Genomic DNA, 12,824 nt, shown 5'->3' on the forward strand with positions numbered 1-12,824 from the left:
GCCATCCTGATAACGAGTGATGAATCTGGCATCAATTACATCCTGCTGAGCAAGTTCCTGTATGATTTCTTCCTCACTCATCACCATGAGATCCCTGCAAGTGATAACACCCTTGCAGGAATTCATGGATGTTGGGATCTTGGCCTCGATATCATGACAGTGAAACTTACGCAGCTTTAGCAAGTCTTTAACCTGAGCTGAGTTGAATGTCTTTACTAGGAGGTCTCCATTTCCAAGTTTTTTAACTTGTTCCACCTCTCCCGCACAGTGGTCAATCACCTTCTTGACAATGAAGGGATTGAGTCTGGACAGGGGAGTAGAACCTAGAGCATGAAGCATTACGAAGGTCGCGTTATTTACTGGGATGTCAAGCGGGGAACGAGTCTGGCGTCCGTCAGTCTGGGGCCGGTCAGTCACGGTAGTGGTGTCGTCAGGACTACCTCCCCCCCTGAAGGGGGGGGAGGCAGTAGGGGGGTCCATCATAGCTACCACTTCCCCCGTGAAGGGGAAGTGGGAAGAAAGAGAAAACGACCAAGGGGCAAAGTACCTGGGGAAGACCCACCTAGGCTGAGATTACCCTCTCAAACCACTCTCGGGAGGACGCGCCCGTGTGTATCTCACACCCCAGAGCGATCAGTGGGGGGTACACTCCAGAGGTGAGTAAGCAAAGGCAATCTCAGAAATTAGGTATAGACACCTACTATATCTACTAAGGCCAGGGAGGAAAATTAGTTCTAGCTAACCTAACTTTATTGAAAAACGCCCTAGTGGCGAAAAAAGAAAAAGCTAGAGCCGGTGAGGCAACCCTGCAGCTAGACGAGAGCTCAGAAACACGTCCTCACTCTTCGCAACCATCCATCAAGGTCCTGCATCTGAGACTAAGACTCAATGAATTAGGACTGAGAGCGTGGGCGAGAGCCCGAGCAACTGAGGTCTCGAGACTCGTAATTGACCGAGGCCTAGCCGAGACTAAAACTTAGACCTCTGGAGAGAAGAACAGAGGCGATCCACCAATCAAATAACTAAAAATGCATATGTGCACATTCCATCCATGGCTGGGAAAAAGACTAAATTATGAACCATAGTATAAATATACGTAATCCTATATACGCATCACCCTGGGTTACGTATAATACATTATACTTCCAAAATACGACTGCCCATCACCAACTAAAATAGAAAATGGGAGGAATTATTCCTAAATTTCCGACAAGAATAGCAACAAGATATATTTCTTACTTGTGAAATGCAGTTCCATCTCTGATGAATTCCTGTACCCATTTTTGCATCCAGAAGCTGCACAGCTGACCATAACACTATATAATACGGAATCATGGGCTGCTTTCAAAAACCCAACGAACACCTCAGTTCAAAAACCATGGGCATCAGGCGTGGTGTAACATGGCAGGCTGCCGCTACAGCGCACCCCTAGCGGCGGCTCCATAAATTATGCTGTTATCCATGAGAAAGCCTCTCCATATGACATAGACAGTGGGAGATAGCCCGCTGCCTAACCATATTATAGAGTTTAGACCTTGCTATAGAGCTCAGTGGGTAAGTCCCATCGGACCAAACGCTTGTGCTCTAGAGCCGAATTTTATCTATGTATATGATAAATTATTATGTAAGCATCAATTTTTATTTTTGCGGACCTTTCAGAATCATTTTGAAGTTTCATTTTCTTATTTTGAAATATTACTCTCAAACTCTTCCGCAGTAGTTGCCCGAACATAGGCTGGACCGAACCATATCACAACACTCACGGCAAGAAACAGCTGATAGGTAACAGGTCGGAGTTTGATGTCTCTGAGCTGAAGCTGAAGGTATTCAGCGAAGGAGCAGTTTTATTGTGGTATTCTGTACCTGGAGCATTAAGGTATCTTATTTTTTTACCTGGAGGATTTAGGTATATATATATATATATATATATATATATATATATATATATATTCCTGGAACATTAAGGTAAGTGTCTGCCTAATTTTAGTTGCTGATATTAATGGTTATTTTTCTTGATTATGGTATGTACAGTACATGTTTAGGTGTAGCAAGCTTGAAGTAGCTGTTTCTTACCGATTGGTATTGAGTGGAAGAGTAAGAAAATTTCTTGTTCTGTTCCCACTAAATTCTCAGTAGAATATTATGGTGAAACAGCAGGGGAACCCTCATGCATAAAATTTACAGTTGTAATTTTTTCTCAGCGATAATGTAATTATCATTGTAATGGCTTTAAAAAGTTATGGATATACATAATTTTGAAGCTATCAACTCTGCAACCTCACTACTTTTACGCACAAACTGGCAGGTGGTCATCCTCCATGTCAGACTTTCACTTTGATTCAGCACCAAAGTCACTCCGTTTACTCACCTGAATCGTTTGTCCTTCCTAACCTAACTAACCAGAAGGACTTGAGGACAAATAAGTTTTTGATCCTAATCGACATTGTCCTCTGTAGGGCACCACCATCGATGTCAGCAAACCTAACTTTAGTATGGTAACTTCTTACTGTAGCAGAATTTGCATGTCACTACATCTCTTATGCACCTGCATATCACAAACACTGCACAAAATAGAGTTACCTCCTACACCTTTGTGGCAAACTGCATATGGCCACATTTCCTTTGCTTTGACAGTACTGCCATGAGTCCTGGATATGGTATCATTTTTTATCTGCATTTACTCTCAAGCCCTTGTACCTCATTCCTTCTCTCCACTTCCTGAAAGTTTCCTTTGCCTCCCTCGCATTGTCCGCTGTCAACACCAAGTTATCAGCATACAAGATTTCCCATGGGAGTCCAGTTCTGAAGTCATGTGAAAGTTCTCCAAGCACACAATAAACAGTAAGGGGCTTAAGACTGACCCCTGATGCATGCCAGCATTCATGGAAAACTCATCACTCAAACACTTGGGTGCGAGTACCCTCGTACATTGCCACAAGTACTTTAATCAGCCTCTCCTTGATCTCAAGCTTTGTCATTTTCCACTTTATCACCTCCATAGGAACTGTCAAAGCTCTTTTTATTTAAAAACAAGTAGTGTACTGTACAGCTCCCTCTTGCTTCTTGTATATATATTTTTTCCTAAAGCTTTCAGACAATGAATATTGTATCAATGATCCCTTTGCCTGGCATAAACCCAAGCTGCATCTTGTCAGTATTCACTCTTTCCCTTATCATACCATCCTGTACTCACCTGGTAGGGCTGCTGCACCAAGGGGCACATGAGGCACCTGGAAGAGCAAGCAGCCCAACACAAACAGCACTCCAGCCAGAACAAATGGAGCATATCAGAAAGTAATAACAAGATGGCCAGTTGAAAATCCGGAATTGAATATATAATCAGGAGAACTTACATAGGAATCAAGAATATTAACATTAGTAGACTTTGTAATGAGTGTGACTGTCAGTCCACTGTGAGGAGCTACTGAGGGGAGAAGAGAGTATTGTGGAGGGCATGGGAGGGTTTAGCTTTAAACTGAGTAAGGGAGGATGCCTCAACGGCTTCAGTAAGAAGGGAGTTCCAAGTGGAAATTATATGGCATGAAAAGAACTGCCTTCGAGACTCAATCAGTGAACAGGGAACACTCTGCACTACCTTAATTATGTAGTACAAAAGTTTTATACTTTTATAATTTCCTCTTTCCAGGGCATCACCCTTCCCCTTAATTACAGTCACAGTCTGTAGCCAGTCACCTGGAACAGCCCACTCCTATACTGTATCTCCTGAGGCCTTCAACATTTCAGCAGTCAACCCAAATACCCACTGCCTTCCCTCAATGCATCCCACTGATTGCCCTACTTACAGTAGCAGCATCAGGTCAAGGCCAAGGGCCTAACACTTGATCTGCATACTCCAAACCTTCCTTATTCCAGACAAGCTCCTCATTCAGCATCCGATTATAATGCTGTCTCCAAGCATCTTTATGGTTCTTACTGTTCACTACTACCTTTCCTTCATCATTCTTCACACATTGGACACCTGTGATCTTCCAGTTTTCTCTCGTCATCGGTTTTGCCACCTTAAATACCACATTCTCCTTTTGGCACTCTTAATGCTTTCCAGTAAAAGATTGGGAATCAGATTTTGCCCTGTTTACCTCCTTGCTGGCTGTGCGCATGGCAGTCAAGTATTCCTCTCACCCTTACTACCCTTTTTCCATTCCTAGAAAATTCTTATTTTCTTCTGAACAGTGACTCCAGCACCCTCATCCAACCACCATGTTACCCAGTGTTTTAGTGAGCCCATTGTTCATCAATAGAATCAGCACCTTACCATGCCATAGACGGCATCTCTTACTGCTTGGTTTTTCAACTTCCATGTTTTCCCTCTGGGTGCATAGGTCCCTTTCTTCATTATGCACTCCCTTAATACCATGTCACGTATCAGCATTTTGTGTTGCAGCACATACTCCTAACTCCCTATAACTTAACATCCTTCACCAACTTCCTATAAGCCCTCCTGACCAGGAAATAGTTAGTCTGATCACTGTTACCCTCAGACTCATTTGTAACCAGCATACTGTCTCTCTTCCTAAAAAGCATGTTGCACACAGTAATGTTCATTGCATCCCCAAGCTCCAGTCCAGAAAATGTTTACAGTTTGATAGTATTTTTTCTTCTGTACATTTTACCTTGATTATCAAATTAGAAGAGTTTTAAAGTCATGGAAATGTATCATTTTGGCATTATTAATAATATAACTTCTTTGGCTCGATGACCTTTTTTTTTCTTTTTGAATTCTTCCTAAAACCAGATTATTTGGTCAGCTTATGAAGTATCTGTGTTAGTGGAGGTATTGATGAAGGCTGTATGTAGCCTACCCCTCTTGGTTTGATAAGTGTTTCCTGATCAGGGCCCGGATGCACAAACGGCCTTTAGGCTACACACGGCCTTAAGTCGGGTAGTTTAAGGCCGTAGCTCACTAAGGCCCATGCACGAAGCACTTACAGGAGGGTAAGCCTCGGTAAGGCCGCCTCAGCCGCTGAGGCTGGGTCGGAGCAGCCTTACTGTATTGAGACCCGTAAATAAAGTAACTCCGATTTGATATTCTCTATAGCACAAACCGGCCCAAACTTGTTATTGTTTAATTGGTATGGAGTTGATGGTTGCCTGTGAACTAGATCGTGCTTTGAGAAGGGAATGAAGGTTTCCTGGATCCACTGAACTCCCATAACATAAATGATTAACATGCATTGAGACAATATCAACTCCCCAGGAGCAAATTTCTTCGTTTAACAGAACTTGAGCCTCATACTGGGAGTGTCACGCTACACTCCCATGCCATTCTTGCCTACACAACAATTTTTGGCAACCCAGGGGAATTTTCAGAGTGTTGTTGGAGAGTGGTATTCATCAGTCAACAAGTATATCCAAAGTGATATCATGTGTGATAGATGCTTTATACAGGAAATGACAGAAAAATTAAGATGCCCAGCGCTTTGCTGAGAAGAACAGAGACTAGAGGGTTTCCACAGTATAAATAATTTTTCTAAAGTGCTTGGGTCCCCCATGAGAAGAGAGGGAAAGAACACATCCCCAGTATCCCTGCTTGTAAAGGGCAACTAAGGAGGAGCCTTTTTGTTTTCAGTCCTTCATTCCTAACTGTCCTCTTCTGTCTTCTGTCCTACCACCTTTTCTTGATGTTTGCATGTTTCTTATGGTCTATATTTTCCCTCTACTTCTGCTTTGCCATGCATCCATATTATGGGTTGGTGATAATTCGTCATTGTTAACTTCTTAAAGTGCTTGGAGCAATGGATTGAACCCTCATACCAATTAAGGCCCCAGATCACAAAGAACATGTATTTGTCAGTTGCAATGGGTTCCATTCACTGGATGTGCAAGTTGTGACAGCAACAAAATGACATTGAGCTGTAATTACAGATATCCTGGCAACAATCACGCTGCCTATATCTGGGCTAATTCTAACCTCCACCAGAGATGTGAACCAAGGTGTCTATGGTGACAGTTTTGTGCCAGGTAACTGTGGTTGCTGATTACTTTGTGTGAAGTTAGACAATGGTTAGGTAAAACATGGCAAACAATAAGTTCCCGTTCATATTGCTATTTTGTTTCTTTACTCCTAAACCCTCCCATCTTACTAATGTTTTAAAGGTTGTGTGGGTGTAATGCTGGAGTGCTTTTCATTGCACCCGACATTGTTTTCAAGTAATTACTGGTACTTCACTTGCTTATCCTTGACTGTTCTGTTAATGTTACCGGCATTGGGTGAAAATAAGGTACTGTATAGAATGCCCAGGTATTCGACAGAATGTCTAGCATTCTTTGGCAAGGTATGAAATAAGCTTATTTCATTCTGACTTTATACATTTTACCTAGGGATTTTATTAGAATGCCTAGGTATTCTGTAGAATGTCTAGCATTTTTATGGCAAAGTATAATAAACAACAAGGAGTTAGGCTGGGATAATTTAGGTTAAGTTTAAGTTAGGTTAGGCTAGGTTAGGTTAGGCTAATTTAGAAGAGCGCTGTTAGGCGTTTAGCTAAATTAACCTAACCTAACCCACCTATATCGAATATGAACGAAGCCTAGACTATCCCAGCCTAACCTAACCGCAGTCTAAATTAGCCTAACATACTGAAATAAGATTTCACATTTGCCGGTTTGCTACAGTTTGGTCGTTTCTCACTTTGCCTAAAACAAACACGGTAATCTACAGAATACTAGGGAAATGTGTACAGATGATTTTCTTAGATCTTGTCTTGAAATTTTTGCATTACATAGTTTACCTAGGCATTCTATGTGACGGGTTTCCCACATTGCCGGTAACATAAACACTCGCTCTCGCCTCTCACCCCCAGCTGATTCATGAAGCTCTGTGACTGGCCCAGTGTTTCTGTGTTCTGCCGTCTGATTGGTCGGAAGAGTCTCAGCTGACGCACGAGATTTCCCCCAAAACATTCCCTACAGTTAAGGCTAGCCTTAGCTAAGACCAATGCACTAAACTTAAGTCAGCCTTTAGACAAGGCAAGGGGTCGTCGTGCATGGGCCTTAGAGGCAGCCGTATGGCCGCCTTTAATATTTCATTTAAGGCCAGCCTTAAGGCAACCATCTGACGGAGTTTTGTGCATCCCTGCCCAGAATCATATTGCCTTGTGGTAGCAAGGATAAAATGTAATGTGTCTGGATGGAAGGGATTAACTGTTACATTATTCTAAATTAGTAGTTGAGTATTGTACCAAATAATTCTTCACATTATTCATAGGAGAAAAAATATTTTACCATGTGACTTTTGTTTTTCCTCTCTCTCTCTCTCTCTCTCTCTGTATGTATATATATATATATATATATATATATATATATATATATATATATATATATATATATATGAAATGAAACTAACAACGGTGGACAATTCATACCAAATATCAGTGGCTATCAATCACTTGTAGGAAGCACACCTCTTCCTAGGCCACTGCTTTTAACAGATGATCTAGGAAACTAGAGAAATGCATTTTAATTAAACTGATTTTAATTTACAATATATAATTTTAGTACATGTCTTCTGTTTGTGTGCATGCTGTTGATTTTCTAATAAAAGGCATCAGTGTGCATACATATTTATACATATAGGCTTATTTCCCCACAAGAATCTTTTCATACCTTATAACTCTCTATCTATCTATCTATCTATTGCCAGACGCCTCAATCCCGTTTGGGGTGGCCACAAACGAATCGCCTCCAAGTCGCCCTGTCCCCCGCCATTTCACTGCCCTGCTCCCAACTCACACCCCCCTCTCTCATATACCTCTCCACCCCATCCCTCCATCTCATCCTCGGCCTCCCCCTCCCTCTTCCCCCCTCCACCTCACTCACATACACTCTCTTCGTCAGTCTTTCACCCTCCATCCTCTCCACATGGCCAAACCACCTCAGTGTGTTCCTCATAACGCTTCCTATCACATCCACATCCACACCACAACGCTCCTTTATATCCTCATTTGTCAGCCTGTCTCTCCACGTGACTCCACAGGCTCCTCTTAAATAACTCATTTCCACTGCTCTCACTCTTGACTTGTGTCCTTCCAACAATGTCCAAGCTTCACTTCCGTGCGTTAGAGTTGGTATCACAATACTGTCATGTAGTAACTTTTTCACTTCCATGCTCACTTCCCTGCTTCTTATCACTGCTTTCAAGGAACCAGCAACCTTTCTTCCCTGCTGTACCCTTTCAAGCACTTCACCCTCCAAACCTCCATCCTTACTCATCACACTACCCAAATACTTAAACATACTCACATTTTCCAATTCCTCACCATCCAACCTCGCTGTACATTCACTAACTTCACCTCTCTCAAAGACCATCACTTTACTCTTCCCTACATTCACCTTTAGGTTCCGTTTCTTACACACTCTCTCAAACTCATCCACCAAGCCTTGCAGCTCCCCTTCGTCTTCACTCAACAACACAGTATCATCTGCAAACAACGGTACAGGGAGTTTCCAAACACTATCCTCTCTCACCAGGGCCACTCCAACATCCACTACCCTACCTTGTACCTCTTTTATTACCCCATCCATGTACAGATTGAACAACCATGGAGACATGACACATCCCTGTTTCAAACCAACTTTCAAAGAGAAAAATTCACTTAGTTCACCATCCACACGCACTGCAGCCTTCGCACCATCGTACATACTCTTCACAGCATTCAACAACTTCCCATCTACTCCATATATTCTTAACACTTTCCACAATCCTTGTCTATCCACCCTGTCATATGCTTTCTCCAAATCCATGAAAGCCGCATACAACTTCTTTCCCTTCTCTAGAAACTTTTCCACTAAAGATCTAAGAATGAATATCTGATCTATACAACCTCTTCCCTTCCTAAAGCCTCCCTGTTCTTCTCCAACTAATTTCTCTGTTCTTTCTCTAACTTTGTCTATAAGTATCCTACCATACACTTTTCCTATTATACTAAGAAGACAAATGCCCCTATGATTACCACACACTTCTTTTTCCCCTTTTCCTTTGTACAAGGGAATAATTATACCTGACTTCCAATCCTCCGGGACTCTACCTTCCTCCCAGGCCAATCTGCACATCTTCCACATCCATTCTACTACTATCTCTCCCCCATGCTTCAACATTTCACCACACACTCCATCAATTCCTGGGGCTTTCCCCGATTTAACTTTCTTCATTGCTTCCACAACTTCTATCCTACTGATTTCTTCCTGTCTTCTCACCTCCCTCCTTCTCCCAGCCATTCCCCAGCCACTTATACTCGCATTACTTCCATCCTCTACGTTCAACAATTCCTTAAAGTGTTCTCTCCATCTGCTCACTTTTTCTCCCTTCTCCACTAGTAATCTACCATTTTTATCTTTCACTCCCCTGCTAACTTCACTTCCACCCTGTCTTACTCTTTTCACTTCTCTCCAGAACATTTTCTTACAGTCCCTCCACTTTACACTCAAATTCCTTCCAAATTCCTCATCCACTCTCTTCTTACTCTCTCTTACTAATCTTTTCACCTCTGTCTTCCTTTCCACATATAACTCTCTCTTCCGCCTCTCAACTTCTTCCACACCCCTATTTCTCATCCATTCATTGTATGCTTTCTTCTTTTGTGCCACAGCCTGTTTCACCTCTTCAGTCCACCACGCTGTTCCTTGCACCCCCCTCCGTCTTCTCTTCCTTCCACACACCACATCACATGCCGCACATATTTCTTCTGTAAATATCTTACACATACCTTCCACGTCTCCCATCTGCTCCAATTCATATTTTCCCAATCGTTCCTCCACTTCTCTCTTATACTCTGCCTTTTTCTCATCCTCTTGTAACCTTTCCACTCTCCTTGCAACTACTCCTTCCTCTCGTCTTTCCCTTCTTCTATTCCTCCATCTTACTTGCATCCTAATTCTGGCCACCACTCTCTCTCTCTATATATATATACATAGTAAAATCTTCAAGTTTCGATGGACATATGTACCTAAAAACCGCATCTAAATTAAAAACATCGAAATTTAAACTGAACTTCTTATGGGAGAAATTAGTTTGGGTCTGGGGCCTCCAAACCTAACTACCTAAAATCATGATTTTTTGCCCACACCCCCTGTAAACTTTGTGAACTATAATTGTGGTTAAGTAACTGTAGTTCTTCATTGTATTGCCATACTGTCAGCAAGTGTATACAGTACTTAGTGTATTTCTGCCCTTTCCTGTACTGCAATTTCTCCTTTGGCTGCATAGATTTAGAGGTGCCAGGCTGCTCTCGTACATCACCACTTCTATTCAACGAACCACTCTTGCTTCCCATTTTGAAACAGGTAAGTTGCAACGAAAATACAAAGAAAATACATACAACTAAATTGCAGTGAAATGCATGTCCACATATGGTTAGGGTCATACTTTTTCTTATAATTTTCCTTCACTTCTAGCATTTTGGTTCGCATAAAAAATATTATCTTTGCTTGTTTTGGTTGGAGTCTGGCCCTGAGAGCACATGTTACATACGGTATTAGGTTAGGTTCATACTTTTTCATATAATTTTCCTTCACTTCTAGCATTTTGGTTCGCATCAAACACATTATCTTTGCTTGTTTTGGTTGGAGTCTGGCCCTGAGAGCTTCAAAATTCGCGAATTTTCATAGAAGAGTAAGGTAGGCAGACCACTCCAAAATGCATCGAAATTTGATTCATCGAATTCTAAACTGTCGAAATTTGAGATTTTACTATATATATATATATATATATATATATATATATATATATATACAGTATATATATATATATATATATATATATATATATACAGTATATATATATCATTATCATCATCATCATTATCAGCCATTATAAGTCCACTTTTGAACAGTGGCCTCTCCCAGCCTTCTCCACAAATTCCTTGACTGAGCCAATCTTTGCCATGTTTTCCCTGCAAATTTCTCTACCTCATCACTCTACCTTCTGTCTGACATTTTCCTGCTATGCTTGCAGTCTCATGGTGTCCAGTCAGTCAGCTTTCTGCTGTATCGGTTATCCCTTATTCTTGCTACGTGGCCTCCCCACCTCCATTTCTGTTCTTTTATAACTTCTATAATGTCTTTGACTTTAGTCTGCTATCTCACCCTAGTTGATCTTTTCCTGTCACTTAAAGATATTCCCAACATTGACCTTTCCACTGCTGTCTGAGAATGGATTAGTTTACTGTACAGTAATCACTCTAATATCCGATGTAATAGAGCCATAGGTAGGTCCGGATATTGGTTCTGTCCGGATATTGGGCCCCAGCTTATGGACTTGTACTTATGGACCCTAACTCAGAGAAACACCTATACAACTCCCTCTGGACATGCATAGCACCTATTTAAGACCCAAATCACACCAATAAGGCACATAAATGACTGAAATAAATGCAAAAGAAACATAAAATGAGGGTTTAGAAGTAGGTTCATACAATAATAAACATTCTGGTGACTGGCTCCTGGACTGGTACTTATGGACCCTAACCTAGCCTAACTCAGAAAAACACCTTCCTACTGCACATGCATAGCTCCTAACACCCTATTCACACCAATAAAGGACATTAAAGAGTGAAATGAGGTAAGTATACTATGGAAAAAAGTACAGTATGAAACATTCTTATGTCCGGATAGTGGGGATGTTCGGATATTGGGCGTCCGGATATTAGAGTGATTACTCTATTTTCCATTGAATTTTTCAATTTCCATGTCTCACAACCATGTGTCGTAGCAGAAATTATACATTCGTTGGATACTTTTCGTTTCATACAAATTGGCAAGCTACTTTTCATAGTGTCTCTATGTTTACTGAAAGCTTTCCAACCAATTGTAATGCATGTTTTTATTTTGCTATCATGATCTCTCATTAATTTTAATTATTTATCCCAAGCAGCTGTACTCCATGACTTCTTCAAGTATTTCATGGCTTATTCGATGGATGCTTTTTGTTGTACAGTATGTGCATTAAACATTAGTTTTACTCTGGTTCATCTTAGCCCTCTTTTGAGTCTTTCTCTGTTCAGGTCATTTAATATTTCGTGCAGTGTCTCTGATGTTTCTAAGATAAGGACAGTGTCAACTGCAAATCTTAAATGGTTTTGCTTTTCTCCATCAATGTTTACTCCTTTGTTTTCCTAGTTTGGCATTCTGAAAATTCTTTCTAGGTATGCTGTAAATAATTTTGGTCAAATTGTATCTCCCTGATGCATGCCCTTCTCAATCTTAATTTTTTATGAGTCTCTATGTAATTCAACTGTAGCAGTTCCCTCTTTATATATGTTTTCAAGAAGGTTTACAGTGTTCTTATTTACTGCTTGTTTTCACAGTGAATTTATAATTGCTATGTACTTCACCGAGTCGAAAGCCTTTTTGTAATCAACAGTGCCTAAACATAGTGGTTTAATATATTGTATTCTGTAGTTTTCTCAGTTAGCTGATTCATTGTGTGTAGATGATCAGTAGTCAAACACCCGCTTCAGAATCCTGCCTGTTCATGAGGTTGGTTTTCTTCTGATTTTGTTGTTATTCTGTTGGTAAGGAGTTTAGTGAAGAGTTTGTAAATTACTGATAATAAGTTAATGGGTTGATAGTTCTATCTATCTATCTATCTATAGCCGTACGCCCTAATCCCGCAAAGGGTGGTCGCAGACAAAACGCCTCCAAGTCGCTCTGTCACCCACCATTTGACTACCCTCCCCCCAATGCACCCCCCCCCCTCCCTCATATACCTCTCAACTCCATCCCTCCACCTCATCCTCGGTCTGCCTCTCCCTCTCCCTCCCTCCACCTTACCTACATACACCCTGTTAGTCAGTCTTTCATTCTCCTTT

At 41.2% G+C, this 12,824-nt stretch overlaps 1 protein-coding gene across 1 annotated transcript in view; it reads left to right on the forward strand.

Moving 5' to 3' along the window:
* Positions 1-1,762: 1,762 nt before the first annotated feature.
* Syx18 (syntaxin 18) overlaps positions 1,763-12,824 on the forward strand; it is a 258,696-nt gene continuing 247,634 nt past the window's right edge. The window contains exon 1 of the mRNA XM_080276661.1: positions 1,763-1,782. The gene's annotated coding sequence lies outside the window, so the exon portion shown is untranslated. The remainder of the gene's footprint in view (positions 1,783-12,824) is intronic.

The sequence above is a fragment of the Coenobita brevimanus genome, chromosome 66 (genome assembly GCF_032717465.1).
Source record: "Coenobita brevimanus isolate Jiangsu-jjx chromosome 66, ASM3271746v2, whole genome shotgun sequence".
NCBI classification, from domain to species: Eukaryota; Metazoa; Arthropoda; class Malacostraca; order Decapoda; family Coenobitidae; genus Coenobita; species Coenobita brevimanus.